This window comes from Pinus tabuliformis, chromosome 7 (genome assembly GCF_031772625.1).
Source record: "Pinus tabuliformis cultivar Carrire ecotype Pingquan chromosome 7, CPIR1, whole genome shotgun sequence".
Lineage (NCBI taxonomy): Eukaryota > Viridiplantae > Streptophyta > Pinopsida > Pinales > Pinaceae > Pinus > Pinus tabuliformis.
The window spans coordinates 1777183778-1777204494 of NC_142293.1; the positions used below are offsets into that span (position 1 = coordinate 1777183778).

General features: G+C 36.9%; 1 pseudogene; it reads left to right on the forward strand.

Moving 5' to 3' along the window:
- The first annotated feature begins 11424 nt into the window (after positions 1-11424).
- On the forward strand, positions 11425-12318 carry LOC149255460 (pentatricopeptide repeat-containing protein At1g11290, chloroplastic pseudogene; annotated as a pseudogene).
- Positions 12319-20717: the final 8399 nt, after the last annotated feature.

The following is a 20717-nucleotide window of genomic DNA, read 5'->3' on the forward strand; positions in this document are numbered from 1 at the left end:
GTTTGTCTGAGATCTTGAACCTTTGAAGTTTTGGAATAGTAGGGTTTGATTTACTAAGTTATGAAACCTTAGATATTTAGGGTTTGGCTAAGCCTATAAGCAAAACCTTTTTTATAAAGTAAGATCCTAGGAATGAAGCCCTATGTATATATATGTGTACATTTGGTTGAAACCCTGGCTTGGTCTAGGTCAATATATATCTAGTGTATTAATGTTGTCTAACTTATGATATGCTTATACATGATAACAAATTCCTAGATATTTTTGTTGACCTAATTATTGATGGTCATAAGTCTCAGGGTTTAATATAAGTCCTTGTCTGAGATTCTAGGATGATGATATTTCGAAATCTAGGGGTTTTGCAGTTAAACCCTAGTAGTAGTTAAATTCCCTTGTATGTGTGATATAATAATCTGAGATATATTTATATAATGATTGTTGAGATTGTGAAAATGAAATTCTAGGGTTTTTCGATTTAAACCTTAGTCGAAGTAAAATTCTCTAATGACAATGTGATAATTTGAGATCTATGTAAGATTATTGAAATCTAAGTTTTAGTTGTGATTGATGGTTGATTGAAAAATATAGGGTTTGCAACTAACCCTAGTGGAAGTTGGTCATGTTGATGACTAAGCTGTGATTGGTTTTGATTAATTAATACTCTTGTATGAAATCTAGGATTTGTATGAACCCCTAATGGAAAGTCTAACATATGAATTTTGAAAGTTGTTAGATGCATTGTATACCTATATGTGTTTGAATTGTTTCTATGGTTTTCTATATGGTATGCCACACCTTTGAAAGAAACAATCAAACCCTAGATGGAATCAAAGTTGTTATGAAATAGTCTAGGGTTTATGACAAAGACCCTAGCAAGATGTTAAAGAGTTTGTGTCTCTTGTTTAACTTTGGGTATCTGATATGTGTAAGGTTGAAATGCTTCTGTAATTCTGATATGGCTAACTTCATGTTTCTATAGTTTGGTTGTACTTTCTCTCTAAGTTGTGCAGGAACACAATATTCAATATGGTGAAGATGTTCATTGTTGTGATAAGAATGATGGGCATGATGATAACTATGATGAAATGGTTGGATGCCATGAAAGATTCTCCAATGACGAAAAGAAGAAGTAGAACTCCCTAAGTTAAGAGGGATTCTGGAAGAAATATCCCTAGGTTAAGAGGGAGCTTGAATGAAAGGAATCTCCCTAGGATAAGAGGATGTACAGGAATGATTAGATCCTTTCTGATTAAGAGGGAGTGATGGATATGGTTCACTACTTCATGTGCCATGCACTAGATTAAGACTAATAGCAAAGTTTTAGTGAAGGCCATGAGTGAGAGAAGGAAATTGAAGAATGAATTTCGGAGGATATGTTGTTGCATGAGTACGAAAGGAAAGTGTATGATTGAGGAATATTCTGTCAAAGATTAGGTTGATAGCCCTACTATGAAAAGTTGAGAAGCAGCATCAAGCTGTCTAGAAGACCCCAGAGGTTTGTATTTGATTAAGTACATATGAAAGTATATCATTGATTGGGGTTGTGTTCGTACAGTTGAATCTATCGAAAGTTTTGATAGCATGTTGGTTACCAATCAGTTTGATTGGGAGAGATTTGTCATCCTTGATCTGCTGGATCAAGGAGTCTTAAGGTTTTGTGAGTGAAGCATTTCTTAGGAGGACATCTCGCTGGCATGTTGTGTTGATGTCTAGCTCTCGAAGTTGGAAAGGTGATGTTGATTATAAAGCTTTGTTTGGGATACATGCCTGGATCTTTGAGTTGGTGGTTATCAAGTAAGCTCGTTGGTACCTAGACAAGTTGAAAGCTTATGTCCACCTTATTCCCACTTGGATATATTTCCCTGGTTAGGAATTTAGTATGTGGCATTGTGGTTCTTAAATTGTTGAGACCAATGGATAGATTTCCCTAGTCAGGAATATAGCCAATGGCATTGTAGTGCCTAAAGTTCTTCATTATTCATATAGTTTGAGATATTCTATTGTATTTGTATATGATGAATACAACCCAAGTTAAGAGGGAGTGTTGGAAATTGTAACTAGGTCCGGTCTTCATTTAATGTATTTGAGTCATCATGAAATGTACTTGTGAAAAGAACAAAGAAAAAAAAATTATTATTGTAACAATGACTTATTAAAGCATGGGTTTCAAGCTTGGGTCATCATTATATTAGCAAAAGTCCCCATTATGGACTCCTAGGATTAATATTGAATTTATAGATTCATTTTACATTCAAAGAGACCTTTCTTGGTTTTTAGAATCATGTAAAAAGATTTATTATTGAGTCAAATATGATTTATGTATCCTCCACACCAAGTCGGCCTAGAAAAGATCAAGTCGGACTAAGGAAACTTATTCGACCTCACATGGAGCCTATAAATACAATCTAGTCGAAGTCATTTGTAGCATCATCACTCAAGCTAGTTCAATATCTCAAGAGTAGTTGGGAAGTTTGAATTCTGAAGCTGGGAAGCCAAAGGAAGTGAAAGTTTGGGGAAGTCTTTGGAGAAGAATAAAATCAAACTTATGGTGCCTCTCTCTCTGTTTCGTGGCCTAGATTGGGAGATCGAAGACTTCCAAGTTTCACTGATGCCAGAAGCTACTTGATATCGGAAGTTGTTGCCTAGTCGAAGTTTTCGGAAATAGGTCAAAGATCTGGGAGGCTGACATGGTGTGGAGGGAAGGTTTGCTCTTTGTCTAAGGTGAAGAGTTTCAAAGAAATACTATTGAAAGGAAGAATTTTCTTGACTGGGTTTTCCCCTCGCGGGGGTTTTTCCCTGGCATAGTGCCTACATTTGGTGTCCATTGTTTTATGTCCTTTCCCTTTGGTAATTTATTGATGAATTAAAAGAAAGAAGATATAAAGAATCGTAATAGAAAATCAAGAACATCACAAGTAATTATCAAGAATAAGAAAAAATTTCTGCCTTTCCAATTTTCTAACACTCTTCTCTCATGATAGGCTTGAAACTCAACCTCTTGCACTAGAATTCACCCTTTACACAAATCCAAAATTCAACCTTCAAAGGGGAAATAATTTGGCCCTCAATAATGTAAGGACCAATTCTATACCATATATTTTTTCTTCTTCTTTTTTTACAAAGTTAAAAATAACTCACAATAAAATACAACCAGAAGAGAAGAACATTGGGAATTCAAATTTATTCAACACTGTCTAACACATTCCTAAATTTCATTTCACTGAACATATCATAAAATTTACATATATTTAACTAATTCCATAAAGAAATTATACAAAATAATATTTCAACACATATGTAGCATTCACCTGAAGACGAGACTCCACTTGATTTGTCGTTACTTGTCTTTCCTTGTTTTCGGTCACCTCTAAGAGTAAATAATGACGTACTTGATCCGAATGCGATGACCCACCAGTTAACCTCCAGCCTACTCCTTGGGTACTCTTCTTCCCCACAGACCCCCGAGCTGTAATGGGGTTGTACAATGGAGGAATGCAATAGCTGGTTGAGGAGAGCACTCCTTGGCTCAAGAGTCCCCTCTCTAAAACCCTCTACCTCACCAAACTCACTATAGTTTCGTAATCACTACACTGACATAGTCTCATCCATCCAACCATAGCATTCCCAAAAAAAGTCCCTTCTCCCATGGCTTGCCCCTTCTTTTATAGGAGTCATCATAGGTGACACTTGGCATGTCATGCATAATTAATTTTTTTTTATAATTCAATAGTTTGATTATTCACCCACCCATGTGTCACTCTCTCATCAAGGGTCTCCAAAATTATTTACTTAAATTTTATTTTAAAACTAATAATTTCCTCACCTCAACAAGATTCATATTTCTTCTCCTAGTTGCCTCTTGATCCCCCTTTTTACTCCTTAATTTGTGTTCATTACTAAAGTCAATTAATGAGTCAAGATTTGATCACCTATCTACTCCCTAATTTAACTCAAGTTATCTCTTAGATGGATATTCTTATGTTGGTTGTTGCGACATGGAGGTTCTCTACATTTCTCTAAAATTTAATTCATTAATCTTATTTTAATTCACCATCCTCTTCTCTTAATTAGGTTTAACTATTTTAATATTAATATTTATCCTTACAATTATGTCCCTCTTTCCCCTTTTACCTAATTAAATTGCATAATCTACCTAAAATTTTCCAACATGGGAAGCGTAGAGTTTTTAAGGTAACCTATTTTATTTCTTCCTATGATCCTCTTAACCCAAGTTTTATTTTTTATTTAATTATTTCGGTTTCTAACATTATTTACCCTTGATGTAAATTTACCTAGTTTTCATTTCTTGATTATATTTATCAAGTAATTTATTTTTAATGATTCCAAGAGTGCCAAGTTTGGTCATGCCCTTCAAGAACTTCCCTTGAAGTTCCAAGGATGCCACGCCTAATAGTTTATTTGTGATGCCAAGGGTGCCAAGTTGGTCGTGCCCTTCAAGAAATTCCCTTGAAGTTCCAAGGGTGCCACACCACTTGCCTTTCAAGCATTCAATGACTACAAGGGGAAAGTATAGGTGCAACGACATAGACCACTATCATCTCTTATGTTGCCTGCTATAGTGAGACTAATGGCGTCGGGGATCAAGGAATCCACCTTGATGCGCGCCCCCTAGTAAAATCCTCATGAGCGACCCAACTTTGGGACTTGCCCTCATGACATCATGATCTTCAAGGCCAAGGTGTTTCAACCCTTCTAGCCCAAGTCACGGCGAGAGTGCTAGTGGGTGAGATCAGGGACACTATCCCATCCCTCCCATGTAGTTCCATCCACATGTACAACCCCATCACCCATATGTGAGTCATTCGGCCAAGCAACTAATATGTGCCTGCAACCATTAACATATCATCAGAATATAGTCAAAATCAACTTAGAATTTCAAAGATAAAATAATATAAATTTTCATCAAACCAGGCGTCGTCAACTCGTCATGTGCGAGTGCCTCTAGTGGTTTCCTGTCATACTCAATAATAATCAGTAACAAGGTTTCTCAGTGTTATTCATTGTCATAATAGCATTAACCTAGTCATTTGCATCATTGTTCATTGTGAACCAGAACTAATGTAAGTAGCTAACATAAGGGACACATCCATCATGGCTAGCATCATCATAACATTAATGGAACCATACATATAGATCAAAGCTATCATCATCATAACATCAATAGAAAACATATCTATCCTTTACTACTATCACCATCATGATATCAATAGAGAGTACGCATAACCATTAATTATATCATAATCATAATATCAATAGAGAACATACATAACCATCACATTCACTAATAATAGAGTCACGTTTCTGGATCCTCAACCTAAGTTCCTCAAAGACTAGAGTATCTAAGATAATGTCATATTAGGGTTAGGAAACTAGAGTGGGCACTACATACACCCTCTCTTAACAATGGACTTCGTCCTGAAGTCCTCGAAACATAAAGGAAAAATAGTGACACCTCTCCTAGGAATCCTTCCCGAAACTCTTGTTAACTTTCTAGTGGGTAGGTTATAATTTTCCCAAGGTATCTATACCACGAATTCCATTATAAACTAAAGGACTATATCTGGGGAACATTGCAGCCCAATTTTTTTATGGACTAAGCAACAACAAAACAAGGGGCAAGATAATCACAATCAATATTCATCTCATGGTACAATTAATATATGATGCTTTCAACCAAGTAAAGTCATCTACACACTGTACTCGTGTAGCTTCCAATTATAGTCGTTCATTTCAAACTACATCTACATGACCCTATAAGTGACAATGTCGGGGACAATATGTAACACAAAGGGATTTGTATGATCATCATTGCATATGGTAGAGTTCACTGTCATAGATGTTGCAATAATATTGTCGTAGAAGAAAAGATCATATAAATTATTCCAATGAGTCTTGGAGTTTTTTTTTTTTTAGTTGTCCATACGTTTGATATTTTCAAAAGTCTTAAATTCTAAGTTATCCCTTCTAATGATTCTGCAATATTTTCCCCAATATCTCAATAAGTGTCATTTTGGACCCTTGTCCGTATATTCCCTAAAATGATATGTGTAGCATTGCATTTAGGCCATAGGCGGAAAAATGTCAAAAGAGGTGGAAAAGTAAGAATAAGAATTTCAAATGGCGAACTTAAGCTTACGAGCTAGCAAAAAGATGAAGGACTTCGATGTCAAAAGTGCTAAAAATTAAAACATTCTTATTAGCAGTTGTAAATAAATAAATAATTAGATGAATTACAAAGAAAGTGATTATGTGTCAAGATGTAGTGTTCAATGAATATTTCCTAGGAGTTCATCCAACCAAGATACTCTTTGAAACATCACCACATTAATTAATTATAGATAATAACCTAGTAAGCAATGATGTTAGTGTCTCAACTAGTTAGAGATGATGTGGCACGTGACCTAACAATGGAAGAATCTAAACATGCAGTCGATAATATATCGAGCATTGAATTGGGCATAAAGAAGAATACTCTAAATAAGGAAGTTATGCCAATCAAACAAAAACATACTTCCCAATCCAAGGAAGTTGTCTTCTATTTGCAAATGTGGGAAAATTTTGTTTTAGCTACATAAAAACTATCGAGAGGAATCAAATTGGTTATAACACCTACCACACCTCACCTATCAAGAAGGAGATAGTGACATCCCTGCTATCACTGAAGTTCATCTCTAAAGAAATATCCCAACCTTTTTCAAAGAAAACCCAAGGATACTATTAAGTGTTCACAACTTGTGACCAGTGACCACTCCACTTCACTTACTCATGCATAAATAATTAAATAAATTATCAAATTATCATAGCAACCTATTGAAAATATTATATCCAAATTATAATATATATTTATATCAATAATTATATTTATGAAAACTATAATTTAAAACAAATTTTTAACACACAATCCTAACTTTTCATGTACCCATGTAAAAAAACATCCTTTTGCAATCAAAATTTAATTATTGACTTCTCTTTAATACATACCAATATATAAAAATTCTATGCAATTATGTAATTATTAAATTTAACCAAGATATTACTACATAGAACATAATTTCCATATGTCAATTTATAATGTGGCACTTTTAACTTGTTATTAATTTTTTTTTAAAGAATGGCTTGCTTAGTGTTAGAGCATTAAAAATGCTTCACATCCAACCACTCATTCGATTTCAAAGCCTAAACCAAGAAAATTAACAACCACTCATTCGATTTCAAAGCCTAAACCAAGAAAATTAGCATATGACGAAGTCAAGATTAAGTTTTTGGTATTATACGATGAAAAAGGACAACTTATTGAAATGAGATGGAACTAGTTTCATTAGTTAAACTTATTCTGATGTTTTATTTTATTATTATTTTCTGGTGATTGTTAATCATTAGATTATTATTATTATTATTATTATTATAGATATATATATATATATATATATATATATATATATATATATATATATATATAGTAAGCACATTTAAACATCCTTAGCTATCATAAAACATATGCATTAACCAGTTCATTTTAAGGATGAGAGCTTCTCAGTTGTATATTTCAATACCACCCTAAACAAAGTCTCTGATTATGTAGCTTTAGTTGTTCTATATATATATATTCATTCTACACATGTTGTAACTATCATTTATTTATTCAAATATATCACAAAATGTTTGTGCACTGTTTGATATCCTAGAAAATTACATGGAGTATATCCAATGAATAGGCAAATGTAGGGTCAAAATATTGTTCCATTGTTTGGACAATGTCTAAGAAGATAAAAGAGAATGGATTGAAGACAAATGTCTATTGCTTAACCTAGGCAACTTGATAATTATGATACTTGTCCACGTAATTAGCAATCTCTTCACCCATGCTTAGCCAATGTGACTATGGTTTTAAATTTTAACCAGTGTCACCAAGCTTGGAATCAACAAAAACTTAGTGAGGCAAAAGAGCCAGGAGTTTGACTAGGATCAAGAAAAACTTGTTAAGTCCAATAACCACAAACAAACAAAAATACACGCATTTTGACATGTGCCCAGCATATATTAAAATGGGCAAGCCTAACTTGGTCAAACTAAGTTTGACTCATGACTAATCATGAATCAAGGTTAGGCTCATGACTAAAGATGTGTCAAACTCACTTTGATAGAGTCAAACTCAGTGAAACCAAGTTTTAACTCGAACATATAGAAACAAAATCATTTAGGGTCAAATCATATTCAAACATAGTGAATCACGTGTTTGACTCATGATTCTGGTTACTATGGTTTTAACTCCACCAAAACGTCCTCCAATACCTTCAACATGCACTTCACATATGAAAATTTTCCTCATGGTATCTTTAGGAAAGTAAAACTGCTTCCTAAAAATAAAGTCCTTTCTGCACTAGATAGCTTACGTAGGTACCTCCATGATGAAGCTTACAAGGGTGGAGCTAACATGAATAAGAGAGAAAATAAGAATCCAATCAGTGATATGGTGATGGTATATTTATGAAAACTGGGCAACAATGCTAATGATTTGTTGTTTGGATCTTCCAAAGAATTATATATATATCCTATTTTCAGTATTTTCAGTCTCTACAACTATAAAGAGGATGAAAGCATGGATCAAGATGACAATCAAGTTAGGTTGAGGATCTGCCCAAAAAGCCAGGCCATGCAATGCGGTTGAAAGAATTTTGGAGATGAAGGTAGTCTTTATCATCATGGCTAAGTGTTGAAAGAACAATACCCAGTCTAATGCAAAACTACTGCCAATAGCTGATGCCACATGCGCAGTTGCAACCAAGTTGCTAAATAATATATTTCTTGTTGAAGATTGAGCTGAGAGGTTCAAAGCTTTCGAACAAGGAGTTTCTAATATAGGATCATATTTTATTGGAAGGGGTTTGCACAAAAATATATAGTAAATTCAGATTTATCCATTTTCAAAAACAAACATCAAATAATAGCTAAAAGTGCATAATTTTCTATGCAAACCCCTCCAATAAATATATATCCCTACATCATAAATACATATGAAAATACAGTCGAGTAGTGAATCGAAGATATTACCAAGTCATGCTGAAACACAGCTCATGTGGAGAAACTGCCTACTGCATACCGAATTTAGCCTGTTAACTATCAAATTTCAACTGCTAACTGAGGCAAGAGAACTTTAGCCTCTGGTCTCTAAGAATTCAAAGATCCGATGCTCTGATGATAGCACAAGAAGTCATTATTCTCAACCCAAGCTTGTCAAACTTGGACCCAGGGATGCCCTGGCAAGAAAGACAGATAAGTCACTTGGCAATAAGGAAAACTAAGCACCAGACTTGGTAGTCAAATGAGCCATGGTTCAATTCACCAGGCCAGTGGACTTGGCGCAAAAGTATGCAGGTCAGCCGACCTGCATGTCAAGCACGCTGACTCGGTGAGTATGATAACCTTGCCTAAAACTAGAGTACTAATGTGCAACATTGTGTATATAACTAGGTATAAACTTGTATGAAGTAGTGGAATTCCATGGCAATCATACTTGGTAGCAACCGACTCCTAAAGGCCACATAGAAACAGCAGATCAATACATTGATTCTTATAAAAGAGACAAAAATTTACTCAAACCGTAGTCAGGATCAAGGTCTTGGAATCTGGCCCTGGTGAATAGTACACCACCATGGTTTAAGGTGCTAAAAGCATCAATCGGGAAAATGTACATTGTATTGGGTTAGGTCTGAGAGGATCCAACTGGTCAAATAGTACATATTCCTACCAGAGTACAGAGATTTGAGTTCTCCATGAAGAGTGGAGCACTAACCCTCTGGAACTATACAAAATTCAATTTTAAATATAATGTCACTGCCATTAAAATAGGTTCGAGGTCATCCTAGGATAATATTTAGGACCCTTCAATTAAACAAAGAAAACCGAATTGAGGCAATTAAATATAGAAAACCAAATGGGTAATAGAACATCCATACAAATGTTGCAAAACCAATTCAAAACAAGAGCATTACAGCCCACAAGAAGTTGCATATCATGTGCTCATCAATTATATTAATGGAGAAATCTTAGGGAAAAATAAGAGGAATGTACCGTGATGGGCATATGTGTAAGCTTTCCGCCATGAGTAAACATGATCACCAACACTCAGCTCGCTCTTGTCCACCTTGTTAGATAATAGGCCCATTGTAATGATATAACCTGACCCACCGGACTCAGCTGCTGACTGCCTCTCATGGGACAGAATGCAGAAGAAACTCCTCCTATTTGCAGTGAAGCAATCTGGTTTTAGGAAATGGCATCAAGTATAGATTTACTTGAACGTTTCTGCAACATTAACTTATTTTCCCTGTGGACTCGATGGTTTCACAGTGGTTGTAGCAGTGGATGGGGAGGGCCCCAATATATTCAGCTTCCCTATTTCGATAATGACCTTGCAGGATGCATTTCAAGTTTGGAAAATTAAACATCTGTAAAACCACCATCTTATTAACTTCCAAAAATGGAATCAAAGTTTGCATTGCATAAACGCCTATCTATTTCCCAGTTAGGCAAATGGCAACCAAAGTAAGCCGTGTTTTTCTTTTCCTCGCAGAGACGCCATTTTAGCCTACCTTTGGTGGGCAAAGAAGACAAAAAAAAACGTACAAAGAGCAACAGAAGTATAATATTTCAATAACCGTTGCACCGAAAAGAATTGCAAATGCAGAGCATTCAATACAATCGAATCATTCAATCCATCCTTACCCAAGAAGTTCTTGGCTATGTCTAAAAAGCTAGACTCCTCGAAAATTTCTCGCACAGCCTTTAGTCTAGTATCTCTTGGCACAGACAAATCCTTGATGAAATTTCGAAAACTTGGACTATCGTCAATAGCTTCCATGAGGATTTTGAGCTCAGATTCAACCCTATCCAACATGTTAGCTTTCACAGCAGACACATAAAGAGCAGAAGCATAATTTCCAGCTACTCCATACATAGGAATAGGAACCATAACATGTGTCTCTTTGACCTGTGACCCCGTGGAATAGTTCCTTTCTACCTGCCTGAGTAAAGGCGAGATCAAAGCGAGTGCAGAGCTAGGTTTTGTGAAAGAGGGGATGTTGGAGTATGCCCTCGTCATTGTCGTGAAGGCATACACTCTTCTTTGCACGATCCTACTCAAACTCATCCTTGCAATCCTAAATTGTAAATCCAACACCACCCCTATCAATTTTAATTTTTTTTTCTTTCTTTTTTTTTTAAAGTGTCTACCTCATTTCCCTGTTTAATAAAAATTGAATGTGCCATTCCAAAACCTGTAACCATTTCTGAGACCAATACAGTTTCCAGGGTTACTCTGCTTTTGTCCGAGGATTGGATCTTTTACAATTCACTGTGTAAAATGAGCTTAAACCATTTTGGAGAGTGTCTAAGCGCGCTCTCATGAAAGCACCGGGGTGGCTCAATCCTGGCACGTTCAGAAGTGGAGCTACAATCATCGGGAAGGAAATCCTGGTCACATTGAAGGAAGGTTTCGAGCAGCGGGGTATTCCCATAGATTCCAATGCATACGCTTCTCTCTTACAGGCATGTACCAACATCAACTCACTTAACCATATTCAAGCCCAACTCTTCACAACTGGACTTAAACATGATATATTTTTACAAACCAAAATTTTGAGCCTTTATACCATGTGGGGTAGCATGGACACTGCTCGACTAATTTTTGATAGAATAAGCAACAGAGATATTGTCGTATGGAATGTGATGATTAAAGGATATGCCAGCAACGGCTTCTGTGAAGAAGCTCTGAAAATTTATTACCAAATGCAACAGGAATGCATACAGCCCAACCATTTAATGTTTCCCTATGCACTTAAATCATGTTCTCTGCTATTGGATTTAAAAGAAGGGAAAGAGATTCACGATCTTGTAGTTAAAATTGGGTTTGAATCGGATGTTTTTGTTGCCAATTCTCTTATCAGTATGTATGCAAAGTGTGGGAGTGTGAGGATTGCACGCAAGTTGTTTGACAGAATGTCTAAACGAGATGCAGTCTCGTGGAATACTATGATTGCTGGTTATGCGCAGAATGGACATGCTCATCATGCTGTGAATCTTTTTCGTGAAATGATATTGAAAAATATGAAGCTTGACAGACTTAGAATTGTGATTGTGATTCCGGCATGTGCGCATTTAGCAGCTCTACAACAAGGCAAATCCATTCATGCCTACATTTTAAGAGGTGGATTTGAGTCAGACATTGTTATAGGGACTACCCTCATAGATCTGTATGCTAAATGTGGAAGTCTAGGCATTGCACGCTCTTTTTTTTGACAGAATGCTGAAAAGAAATGTTGTCTCATGGAGTGCAATGATCGCTGGGTATGGGATGCATGGGCAAGGTGAGAACGCCCTTTCTTTATTTTCCCAAATGCGACAGCAAGGCCTGGAGCCAGACGGCATTACCTTTGTCTGTGTTTTGTTTGCATGCAGTCATGCAGGCCTTGTAAATGAGGGCTGGCAATGCTTTGATTACATGATTCCAATACCCCGATTATCTCAACTGAGAGACGCCATGAGCACTCAACAATGACTACTGTGGTAATTAAAACAAACATTCCTGAGGGTGCAAAATAGAAATCATCATTGCTCAGGTTTGGAACAACAATTGCAACATCATAAATGTAGTAGATATTGAACAAAACTAGTCATGCATGTATGCATGGGCCCATAGGTCTCATGGGTTCAACTTGGCTCCAATACCAAGTGTAAGGACCAGTTCTATACCATATATTTTTTTTCTTCTTTTTTTTACAAAGTTAAAAATAAATCCAAATAAAATACAACCAGAAGAGAAGAACATTGGGAATTCAAATTTATTCAACATTGTCGAACACATTCCTAAATTTCATTTCACTGAACATATCATAAAAGTTACATATATTTAACTAAGGCCATAAAGAAATCATACAAAATAATATTGCAACACATATGTACCATTCACCTGAAGACGAGACTCCACTTGATTTGTCGTTACTTGTCTTCCCTTGTTGCCGGTCACCTCTGAGAGTGAATGACGACGTACTTGATTCGAATGCGGTGACCCATCGGTTAACCTCCCAACCTAATCCTTGGCTACTCTTCTTCCCCAAGAACCCCCGAGCTGTAATGGGGTTGTACAATGGAGGAATGCAATAGCTGGTAGAGGAGAGCACTCCTTGGCTCAAGAGTCCCCTCTCTAAAACCCTCTACCTCACCAAACTCACTATAGTTTCGTAATCACTACACTAACATAGTCTCATCCATCCAACCATAGCATTCCCAAAAAAAGTCCCTTCTCCCATGGCTTGCCCCTTCTTTTATAGGAGTCATCATAGGTGACACTTGGCATGTCATGCATAATTAATTATTTTTTTATAATTCAATAGTTTGATTATTCACCCACCCATGTGTCACTCTCTCATCAAGGGTCTCCAAAATTATTTACTTAAATTTTATTTTAAAACTAATAATTTCCTCACCTCAACAAGATTCATATTTCTTCTCCTAGTTGCCTCTTGATCCCCCTTTTTACTCCTTAATTTGTGTTCATTACTTAAAGTCAATTAATGAGTCAAGATTTGATCACCTATATACTCCCTAATTTAACTCAAGTTATCTCTTAGATGGATATTCTTATGTTGGTTGTTGCTACATGGAGGTTCTCTACATTTCTCTAAAATTTAATTCATTAATCCTATTTTAATTCACCATCCTCTTCTCTTAGTTAGATTTAACTATTTTAATATTAATAATTATCCTTACAATTATGTCCCTCTTTCCCCTTTTACCTAATTAAATTGCATAATCTACCTAAAATTTTCCAACATGGGAAGGGTAGAGTTTTTAAGGTAACCTATTTTATTTCTTCCTATGATCCTCTTAACCCAAGTTTTATTTTTGATTTAATTATCTCGGTTTCTAACATCATTTACCCTTGATGTAAATTTACATAGTTTTCATTTCTTGATTATATTTATCAATTAATTTATTTTTAATGATTCCAAGGGTGCCAAGTTTGTTCGTGCCCTTCAAGAACTTCCCTTGAAGTTCCAAGGGTGCCACACCACTTGTCTTTCAATCATTCAATGACTACAAGGGGAAAGTATAGGTGCAACGACATAGACCACTATCATCTCTTATGTTGTCTGCTATAGTGAGACTAATGGCATCGGGGATCAAGGAATCCACCTTGATGCGTGCCCCCCAGTGAAATCCTCATGAGCGACCCAACTTTGGAACCTGCCCTCATGACATCGTGATCTTCAAGGCGAAGGTGTTTCAACTCTTCCAGCCTAAGTCATGGTGGGAGTGCTAGTGGGTGAGATCAGGGGCACTGTCCCACCCCTCCCATGTAGTTCCATCCACTTGTACAACCCCATCACCCATATGTGAGTCATTTGGCCAAGAAACTAATATGTGCCTGCAACCATTAACATATCATCAGAATATAGATAAACATATATAGCAGGTTTCAAAATTGACTTAGAATTTCAAAGATAAAATAATATAAATTTTCATCGAACCAAATGTCGTCAACTCGTCATGTGCAAGTGCCTTTATGAGTTTCCTGCCATACTCAATAATAATCAGTAACAAGGTTTCTCAGTGTTATTCATTTTCATAATAGCACTATTACCATCACTTAGTCATTCGCATCATTGTTCATTGTGAACCAGAACTAATGTAAGTAGCTAACATAGGGGACACATCCATCATGGCTAGTATCATCATAACATTAATGGAACCATACATATAGATCAAAGCTATCATCACCATAACATCAATAGAAAACATATCTATCATTTACTACTATCACCATCATGATATCAATAGAGAGTACGCATAACCATTAATTATATCATAATCATAATATCAATAGAGAACATAGATAACCATCACATTCACTAATAATAGAGTCACATTTCTGGATCCTCAGCCTGAGTTCCTCAAAGACTAGAGTATCTAAGATAATGTCATATTAGGGTCAGGAAACTAGAGTGGGCACTACAAATAACATCTCTAAAATTATCATTCTAACTAGTACCATAAACCTTTAAAATGTGTGCCAAAAATCCTTCCAAAAGAATCCAAAAAAAATTTCCAAAATTCGTAAAAAAAATCCTTCAAAATGTGACAAAAATCCTTCCCCAAAAGTCTCTCAGAATCATCTCCAATTCACATCTAGTTCAAGAACCTCAGAACTCCTTCGCTTCACTTTTTTGAATAGATATAAATTTTCTTGAGTGAGTGACTTGAAACTATCCTTATTGTACCTAATTATAGTTCATTCTGTTAAAATTTGGGTAGCATAGGACAAGTGATTCCCTAAGGCTTTGATCTTTGGCCTAGGGAAAAGTGTCCAAATTTATTTGTACTTTTCCCCTAAAGTGACTTTATAAGTGGTAAAGTCAATTTAATTTAAAAGTGTCTTTATAAGTGGTAAAGTTACATTCTAATTTAAAAGTAACTTTATAAATGGTAAAATTACATTCTAATTTAAAGGTGACTTTGAAAAAGTCAATGAAGAATTAGAAAGTGAAAAAGTGACTATGGAAATAAAAGGCTAAGTGGGTCTTTATTTAAGTGGGTGAGTTAAAGAATAAAAAGTGAGAATTAAATGCACATTTATTCTCATCCCTAGATCTAAATGAATCCCATCCATTAGATCTTAGGGTAACTCAAAAGGTCATTTAGAGAGTAAAATGACAACAGAAGAGAAAAAGATCAATTCATTCTTTCATGAGCATTTGAAAGAAAGAGAAGAGAGAGCAAGGAGAAAATTTCTGAGCAGTGAGGAAGTGAAGGAGAGCAACAAGAAGGCATTTCAGAAAATCTAGGCAGAAGCATTTATTCGCACGCATCCCAAGGAAAAACCGTACAGCAGGAGAAAGGCACAGAAATCAAGGAAGAGGGACAACAGCAAGGGCACAATTTCGAGGCATATTTGGGCACAATTTTTGAGTCAGTCGTACTGCTGAAAATCTATACAGCCCGTACAGAAAGTTTTGGGCACATTTTTCGAGGTAGGTCGTACAGAATTTAATGTTGTTTTATTGCTGAAAAAATTATGTTTTGGTTGTTTGTCGATTGGCACAATTTTCAAGGTGGAGTTCAAGCATGGAAATCTAGATAAGTTGTAATTTGTGGTTGCTGGAATTTTTATTGTGTATTTCAGTTTCTCTCTAATAGCATTTTCAGAAATAAAGAAGAGCTCTCAAACTGGTTTTTCCCCAAGAGTTGTAGGGGATTTTTTCCAAGGTCACATTGACCAAAAATCACTATGTTATTTTTTGTGTGTGGCTGTCGTAATTTTTGTTGTGTTTTTTATTCTGCAATTTCAACAGTTGTGAAATCTCTAATTTTGTGTTTTTAGAAAATATTGTCATTTCCAGATTTTAGAATCTTTATCATGCTTGGATTTAAAACTAAATGCATGGAGTGATAAGGAAAAATGATAACTAGAGTGGGGGTTGAAATTTCTTCATGGTATCAAAGCATGGTTCGCTGAAAAGTGCAGTTTGGGACAACAAAGTGAAAATTACAGCACGTTGATTTTTACATAGAAATCAAAAACCTTTACCACTTATTTGAAAATTTCAGTTTGGTAGTACAGTGAAACATGTATTTGGGTTTGAGAGTGGAAGACAAGTTGGATGGGCAGAACAACTATAGTGCATGGAAGGAGAGAATCCAGAGGATCTTTGAGGAAGAAGAAATCTGGGGCATTATGGTAAATACCACACAGAACCGAGTAGTAGTACTTATTGACCCTATACAGTTGGCAGAGTTTAACAAAAAGAATGTTAAGGAAAAAAGATTGATTCTGGAAGGAATCAAAGATCGTGTCATTCCTCATGTGAGAGGAAAGACTTACGCACCTGAGATGTGGACAGCCTTGACCAGTCTTTACTAGAGTTCAAATGAAAATAGAAAAATGGTCCTAAAGGAGAAATGGAAGGCCATTAAAATGGCTAAGACTGACAGTGCTACAACATACCTCACAAAGATCACTTCAGTGGGAGATGAGTTGGCAGTCGTAGGTGAGATCATTACACCCACTAAGTTGGTGAGGATTGCTTTGAATGGTCTTCCCAATTTTTATAGCTCTGATACCACTTGTTATGCTCTTGACCTGTAGGAAGATACCAGAATACCAAATATACGAAGAAATATACCCAGAACATAGAACAATAATAAATAACAACATGTATTTTATTATTCAGAAAGGAAAGAAATGTTCACTTGCCTCTTCGAGGGGGCAACTTCTAATAGAGCTGGGCTCAATTACAAAATAATACATGACGCTCCTCAAGGGGAGTCTCTATCCTTTATATAGGATTCATACATGCAATACCATCGGCCAGTACCATGGTTCTTATTAATACCATCTATCTAATACCATGGCCCATTTGCAAATAACTATGGTCCCTTCTTTAAATGCAAGTCAACCACTTACAATTATTAATATGGAATTTATTGACTCTTTAACTAACTATAACTATGACTCGACCCTATGACATAAATAAGGGGGTTAGGGTTGGACCCTAACATGCCCTCCCCCATAAAAATAGCCTTGTCCTCAAGGCTGAAGCTGTGGAAACTGCTGAAGAACAGTGACTGGTTCCCAGGTTGCATCTTCTGGAGGGGTGTCTTTCCACTTGACAAGGACTTCCTTGATCTTGCGGCCATGCAGGTGTCGTTCTCGCATGTCAAGAACCTGTTCAGGTTGGAGCCAGATTGAACCTTCTTCATCCAATTCCGATAGACTGGTTTGAATTCTGCAATGGTTCCCAACCACTTTCTTGAGGCATGAGACATGGAAGATGGGATGGATTTTTGCAGTTGGTGGCAAAGCTAGCTTGTAGGCTACTTCTCCGATGCGCTGAAGTATTTGATACGGTCCATAGAATTTTGGAGATAATTTCTGACAACCCTTGTTTTTTAGTGATGTTTGCTTATATGGTTGCAGCCTCAAGAATCCCTAATCCCCTTCTTGAAATTTGTGCTTTGAACAATGTTGGTTTGCCTATTGCTTCATGTAATTTTGAGCTTGATGGAGATTCTCTTTGAGGTGGGCCAGCATGGTTGCACGGTTCTGTAGGAGTTGATCCACTGCTTGTTCCTTCAAGCATCCCTGGATATAAGAAGTAGGTGAAGGAGGGAGTTGACCATAAACTACTTCATATGGATTCATTTTGGTGGTGGCATGATAGTTAGTATTATACCACCATTCGGCTAGAGGTAACCACAGTACCCATAGATGTTGCTTTTCTGAAGTGAAACACCTGAGGTAGGTCTCTAGACATTTGTTGATTGCTTCAGTTTGACCATCAGTTTGGGGATGATAGGAGGTATTGAGTTGTAGTTGGGTACCTTGTAGCCTAAAGAGTTCCTGCCAAAAGTTACTGGTGAAGATCGGGTCATGACCAGACACAATGGAAGTGTGCATGCCATGAAATTTGAAGATCTAGTCCATGAAAGATTGAGCAACCAAAGCTAGTGTAAAAGGGTGGGGTAGGGTGCAAAAATGAGCATACTTAGAAATTCTGTCCAAAACCACCATGATGACTGACTTGTTGCCTGACTTTAGAAGACCCGTAATGAAATCCATAGAAACCTCCGTCCAGATTGAGGTAGGGATGGGCAATGGCTGTAATGTGCCTAGGGATTTGACCGTTTCTCCTTTGTGGCACTGACACACATCACACTCAGCTACAAAAGTAAGAATGCCCTTTTTCATGCCTGTCCAAAAGAATGAACGTCGAGTGCGAGCATAAGTCTTCTGAAAGTCTAAATGGCCTGCAATGGGAGATGATTGCAACTCTGCCAAAATGCGACTTTTGAGGGTGGATGTTAGTGATATCACTACTTTGTCCTTGTAGCAAAGAATCTCATACTGCCAAGAGTAGCCCGTTATGGAATTTGGATCTGCTTGCAATTTATTAATGAGTTGGCAATGGGAAGAAAGATTGCTAGTAGGGTGCTTTCCTCCTCAAATTTGCATGATAAAGCATCCGCTATGACATTTTCATGCCCTTTCTTCTAAATTATCTCATAATCATATCCCAACATTTTGGCTAGCCATTTATTTTGTTGTGGTGAGGATAGGCGTTGCTCCAAAAATTATTTAAGGCTTTGATGGTCTATGCGGATTTTGAAACGTCGCCCCAATAAGTATGGTCGTCAAGTATCCAATGCATGTAAGATGGCCATCATCTCCTTCTCATGGGTAGATTGTCCCAGATTTGTCCCACTTAGTTGTTGGCTAGTGAAGGCCAAGTGTTGACCTTCCTACATTAAGACAGCCCCAATACCCGTACCTGAAGCATCACATTCAATCACAAAAGATTTGGTGAAGTCAGGTAGTGCCAATACGGGAGTGGAACACATGGCATGTTTGAGAGCTATAAATGCCTGTTGCGCTTCATCATTCCAGAGGAATGAATTTTTATTAATAAGGTGAGTGAGGGGTCTAGCAATGCGACCATAATTGTGGAAAAATTTGCGATAGTAGCCGGCGAGACCCAAAAACCCTCTCAAGCTCTTCAAGGTCTTTGGTTGAGGCCAATCTTGCATTGCCTGGATCTTTTTGGGATCCACCCTGACACCTTCATGCCCCATAATGTGGCCCAAATACTCAACTTCTTCCATGCCAAAAGAGCACTTGGACAATTTGACAAATAATTTATGCTTCCGGAGTAGTTGCAAGAGTAGATCTACATGTTGAAGATGTTTTTCCCAAGTGAGGCTGTAGATGAGAATCTCATCAAAGAAAACAAGGACAAATTTTCTGAGATATGGTTTCAGCAGGTGAATCATGAGGTTTTGAAAAGTGGATAGGGCATTACAGAGACCAAATGGCATGACCAGGAATTCATAATGGCCTTCATGGGTTCGAAAGCAGTCTTTGGAATGTCTACTTCTTTCATGTGAATTTGGTGATAGCCCGAGTGAAGGTTAATCTTAGTAAAGAATTGAGCCCCATTTAGTTCATCCAGAAAATCATCAACAACCGGGATGGGAAATTTATCTTTGACCGTCAACTTGCTGAGGGCCCTTAAGTCTGGACACATGCGCCATTCCCCATCTTTCTTTAGCACCATGACCATAGGCGATGAATAAGGACTAATGTTAGGATGAATGACACAGGCTTCCAGGAGTTCCTTGATGGTTTTTTCAATTTCATTCTTTTGGGAAAAAGGATATCTATATGGGCGCACATTTGGTGGTTGTGCCCCTGGGACCAAAGTAATGCTATGATCATGTTCCCCTCTCGAGGGTGGAAGCTCATGAGGCTTGTCAAAGACCTGCAGATAGTTTTTTAAGACCTATTGCATCTCAGGATGAATATGAAGAGAAGTGGTTTCGAAGGCCTGGATGGCATTAAATTGGGCTATAACTCCATGGTGGCCCTTTTTTAACCATTTTTCCATCCTATGCGAGTTGATGATAGAAGGAGCACATGCCTGGAGTCCAGGGAGGGTATGTGTGTGGTTATTCTTCTTAAAGCTCATATATAACTCTTGGAAATCCATTTTGATTGGACCGAGTGTGCGGAGCCATTCAACACCCAGACAATGTCACACCCACCCATGTTGATGGCAAACATGTGGACCTTTAGGTGATAATCCCCCATTTGAAGTTTGACATTTTCACAATGACCTTCACATTTCATTGTCCCCCCATCAACA